General features: G+C 47.9%; 1 pseudogene; it reads right to left on the reverse strand.

The window, feature by feature from the left end:
- Positions 1-36: 36 nt before the first annotated feature.
- On the reverse strand, positions 37-3578 carry LOC121938226 (annotated as a pseudogene).
- Between the last annotated feature and the right edge of the window lie 1115 nt (positions 3579-4693).

The raw sequence follows: 4693 nt of genomic DNA on the forward strand, positions 1-4693 counted from the left end.
CTGACCCTCCGTTGGCGGCTGGAGACTCGCTCTGACTCTGCAGTGAATCATCATAGCACGTGTGACTCTTGAGTTGGTGACGCCAAGCAAACGTTTTCTGACAGACGCAGCAGCGGTAGCGGACTGTCCCTGTGCACTGCGTCATGTGCTGGATCAAATATCCTCTCTGCGTGAACTTCCTGCCACAAACTGAGCAGCTGAACAGACTCTCCTCTGCTCGAGTCCCCAAGTCTCTTCTCAGCGGCTGAGTGCAGCAGAGTCTTTTATCACACTCGGGTTGACGTCTCGCTGCTGAAACACACTGATAATGCTCCTCACCCTTCTGCCACACTAGCCTCTGGTGACAGACGCTGCAGCTCCGTCCTCTGTCCCCGTGGTGGATGCCCATGTGCTGGACCAGATAGCCCCTTTTTGAATACTTCTTCCCACACTCGGAGCTGCTGAATGGTTTCTCTGGAGAATGACTTCTGAAAGAAAGGTCCTCGTTGGACTGAGAGTCCAGTTCTCTGGCTCCGTCATTACAGCTGACTTCAACCTCAGCCATAGAGAACTCTACAGTCCTGTCCTCAGTCACAGGTCCAGAGGAGTCTTTAAGTGTGGATGTGAGTCCCTGTCTGGTTCTGGTCCTCCACAGTCCTCTCCATCAGCTTCTGTTTCCATCTGTTCAGTTTGTCTTTGATGAAGCTGTGAGGACTGAGGTTTCTCTGAGGTTTGGTAGGCATGTTTTCTTAACCCCCCCCCAAAAAACAAAAGACAAACTCACCAAAAATTTTAAAAGATGAATATTTTTACCATTTTCCCCCACAGAGGCCAAGGCTAAGCCCCCAACGTCTTCAAATTCTAGAGACGGCCCTGCTTTGATATTGTTGATACGTGGTGACAGGGATTTGTGGGGAAAGTCATTCACTTATTTTTAAAGCACAAAAAACCCTAACCCAAAAAAGTTGGATTCTCCAGGGTGTTACTGAGTTAGATTATCACTGAGTTAGTTAACCTGGTGTATAGTTATTAAACCTGACTTCATGGAGGTCACATCTTAATGTAGCCGTTCAGTTTTGTAGTGTCAACAGCTTCTTGACATTATTAACTAGCTAGCAAAGCTAGCATTAGCTAGCTTGAGTTAGCTGACAGCTTCAGCAGCTTTGTGGAAAAAACATCCTGAAATCCAAACTTTGAGCCGGAAGGACACAAGGCCTCCGGATGAGCCCTGAACGCTGCAGCTCGGGATTTTAATTCTTTTAATTGGTTACAGAGCTGGTGTTGAGCTCGGGGGCTTTTGGGGGAAGATATTAATAATATTGGGGAAAAGGAGGACAGGAGTTTCATTTTTCATCCAGCAGTTCATTTCTCCCTGCAGTGTTTTGGGTTATGTGTGCTAAAATTAGATCCAAATTTTTAAAAAATGTTTCAGTAAACTGATTTTGTTCTTAAGGGGGCATCTGGCCCCGTCTCACCCCACTGAATAAACAAATAAACAAATAAATAAATAAAAGTGTTTCCCTGAAGAGGAGCCGCTGACACCTGAAGCTGAAAGAAAAACACCTGACACACTGAATTCAGGGTGAAAAGATGTTTACGTGATGTTTCATCAGCTGATCAGATTTTTTTGTGTTTGTTTTGAACTCAACACATAATGTCAAAACTTCATTGTGTTTCTTCCTCTTCTCTTCCTGTTTCTCTTTTTACATTATAAACAACACAAATCCACTGAAGACAATAAATAAACATTTTATTATTATTATCATCAACATTATTATTATTATTGTGTCTGTATTATGTCTTCATGGTTCTGACACCAGACCAACAGAACCAGCGTAAGTCTGCACACTCGAGCAGACCAACAGAACCGGGAAACGACCCAAATCTGCACGCAGGTAGAAACTTGAGAGTTCAAGAGTTCCCGAATCGTAAACACAAACTGAAGAGTTTCATTTGAATGCAGGAAAGACTCGGATCAGGTGAAAGAGCTCATTCCTGATCAGCAGCCAGCAAGGTGCTCCCACCTCAGAAGGAACATCTTACAGAGTCGGACCGGTCTCTGGAGCAGACGACACGCAACACCACATGTCATACTCTACATCAGCAGTGACATCACTTCCTCTATAACAGCGGAGTCCATATTAAGAGCCTGAAGAACATGACTCCTGACTGACGGGCTGTCACGACATGCTCACAGGCTCAACTTCCTGTTGGACTTTGGCTGAAGAAGAGTCTGTGGTGTCTGCAGCGTCTGCGGCGTGCTGACCGCCGGCGGCATGCAGCTTCATGTGTCTCTTTAAATGTCCTGTCACAGTGAAACATTTTCCGCAGACGGAGCAGCTGAAGGGTTTCTCTCCTGTGTGAGTTCTCATGTGGATCTTCAGGCTCCCCTTCTGGGCACAACTTTTCCCGCAGACGTTGCAGCTGAAGGGTTTCTCTCCTGTGTGGACTCGCATGTGTTTTGTCAGGTCTCCTTTCTCGGCGCAGCACTTTCCGCAGAACGGACAGCTGAAGGGTTTCTCTCCTGTGTGGACTCTCATGTGTTTCTTCAGGTCTGTTTTCTGAGCACAGCCTTTCCCGCAGACGGAGCAGTTGAATGGTTTCTCTCCTGTGTGGTACTTCATGTGTCTGTTGAGGTGTTCTTTCACATGGAAACTTTTGTTGCACACAGAGCAAGTAAAGGGTTTCTCTCCTGTGTGGATCCTCATGTGTCGGGTCATGTTCCCTCGCCCGCTGAAGTTCTTGCCGCAGAACAGGCAGCTGTACGGCTGCTCTCCGGTGTGACACCTCATGTGTGCCGTTAACGATCCGCTGTCTTTAAACGATTTATCACAACCCGTGCACGGAAACGGTCTCTCTCCTGTGTGGTCTCTGATGTGTCTGTTCAGATTTCCCTTCAAACTGAATCTTTTACCACAATAGGAGCAAGGAAACGGTCTCTCCTTTTTTGAAGACCCAGTCTCACCCCCAGGGGCCTCACTGTGTTTCTGAGCCCCGACACCCGACTGGGCATCGTTGGTTTGTGACCAATCACTGTCGTCCGTCTCAGAGGAGTCCGCAGAATACTCTTCACTGACCAGGTGTAAATGTGGATGTGAGTTCCTGTCTGGTCCTGGTCCTCCACAGTCCTCTCCATCAGCTTCTGTTTCCATCTGTTCAGTTAGTCTTTGTTGAAGCTGTGAGGACTGAGGTTTCTCTTCATCATCTTCACTCTTCACAGGGACAGGAGTGAATGGGAACTTGGTGGTATCAGCCTCCTCCAGACCTTGAAGCTGCTCTCCCTCCTGACTGCTCCACAGCTCCTCCTGCTCCTCTTTAATGTGTGGGGGCTCTGGGTCCACCTGCTCCACACTGGAGGGAGGAACCTCTTCTTTGACCACTGACAGCTGCTGGACATCTGCAGGAGACACACAGAGACAAAGAGACACACAGAGAGACGTCATGAGGTCAGTTTGTTCCACCAGCTGCTGGAGATCAAATCATTTTACCACTGACTGATTTATGTCTCTTTAGCAACGATAATGTGACTGACTTGAAGCAACTGACCAACACATTCTCACATGAACCCGACATGAACTCTTGAACCACCTCAGGATTTAAACCACATCACTTCATCTGAAACACCTGACGCTGTCACCATGGAAACAGCACACAGCAACAACCTGACCAGGCCAGCGAGTCAGCCCTTACCTTAAATCCCAAAACACATCCCTGACCCTGGGAGCCGTGTTTCCTAGGCACAAAGCTTCTGGTAGGGCCCGGATTCTCAACTTGCTTTGCTCTAGGGCCACTTTTGTAAAACTACAAGAGGCCAGGGGTCAATGACAGCAGCTCCATACATGTCTCTAGGATGTAGGACATTAGTCTTAGCTGGGACCTCTGTCAGGGGTTGTGGGGGATCCTCCACTGGCACTTCTTTTGATCAACAAGCTCTATTTTGATAACAATTCTCAGTGTCAATCACTTTTTTTTTTAAAAAATTGGGAATTAGAAAATGATTAGGGGGCACCGGGCTCCCTATCAGAGGCCAGATTTGACCATTGAGAAACCCTGTTGGAAATGAAGTCTCTTGCTTGGTACAGTGCCAGGCCACTGTCAGTAAAAGAGCATCTGGTAGCTGCACCTTGGGCCATGGGGCTCAGTCTGGACTTTACATGGAGCTGCTACCCTGTGGGCCCATCATGTGATGGAAGCGGCAGCAGGGTCGAGTGCATTGCAGGGGTGCTGACCCCTGGCATCACAGACTGGCTCTCGAGATGTGAAACGACTCTCCGAACCGGAGCAGGAGCAGTACCAACTAGATATAGTTGAACTCACCTCTTCACAGAGCACCGGACCTGGAACCTTTTCCAGAGTTGTCCAGGCTGAGAGGCGCCAGGCAGGTGTGGGAATATTCACAAGCCCCTGGCTGAGTCACTATAGGGAGGTTTGTGACTGTTGTTTGTGTTTATGCACCAAACGGCAGTTTAGAGTGCCTGGCCTTTTTGGAGCATCTGGGTAGTGTCCTGAAAAGGGTACTGACCTAGGACTCAAGTTCCTCTAAAGTGACTTCAATGCTTATGCGAGCAATAATGGAGAAATGCGAAGGAGGGGGATTGGAAGGAATAGCCTGATCTGAACCCGAGTGGTGTTCTGTTGTTGGACTTCTGTCAACAAATATCATGTTCGAGCACAGGGATGTTCATCAGTGTACTTGGTACCAGAACACCTGAGG

The sequence above is a fragment of the Plectropomus leopardus genome, unplaced genomic scaffold, assembly GCF_008729295.1.
Source record: "Plectropomus leopardus isolate mb unplaced genomic scaffold, YSFRI_Pleo_2.0 unplaced_scaffold28907, whole genome shotgun sequence".
Classification (NCBI taxonomy): domain Eukaryota; kingdom Metazoa; phylum Chordata; class Actinopteri; order Perciformes; family Serranidae; genus Plectropomus; species Plectropomus leopardus.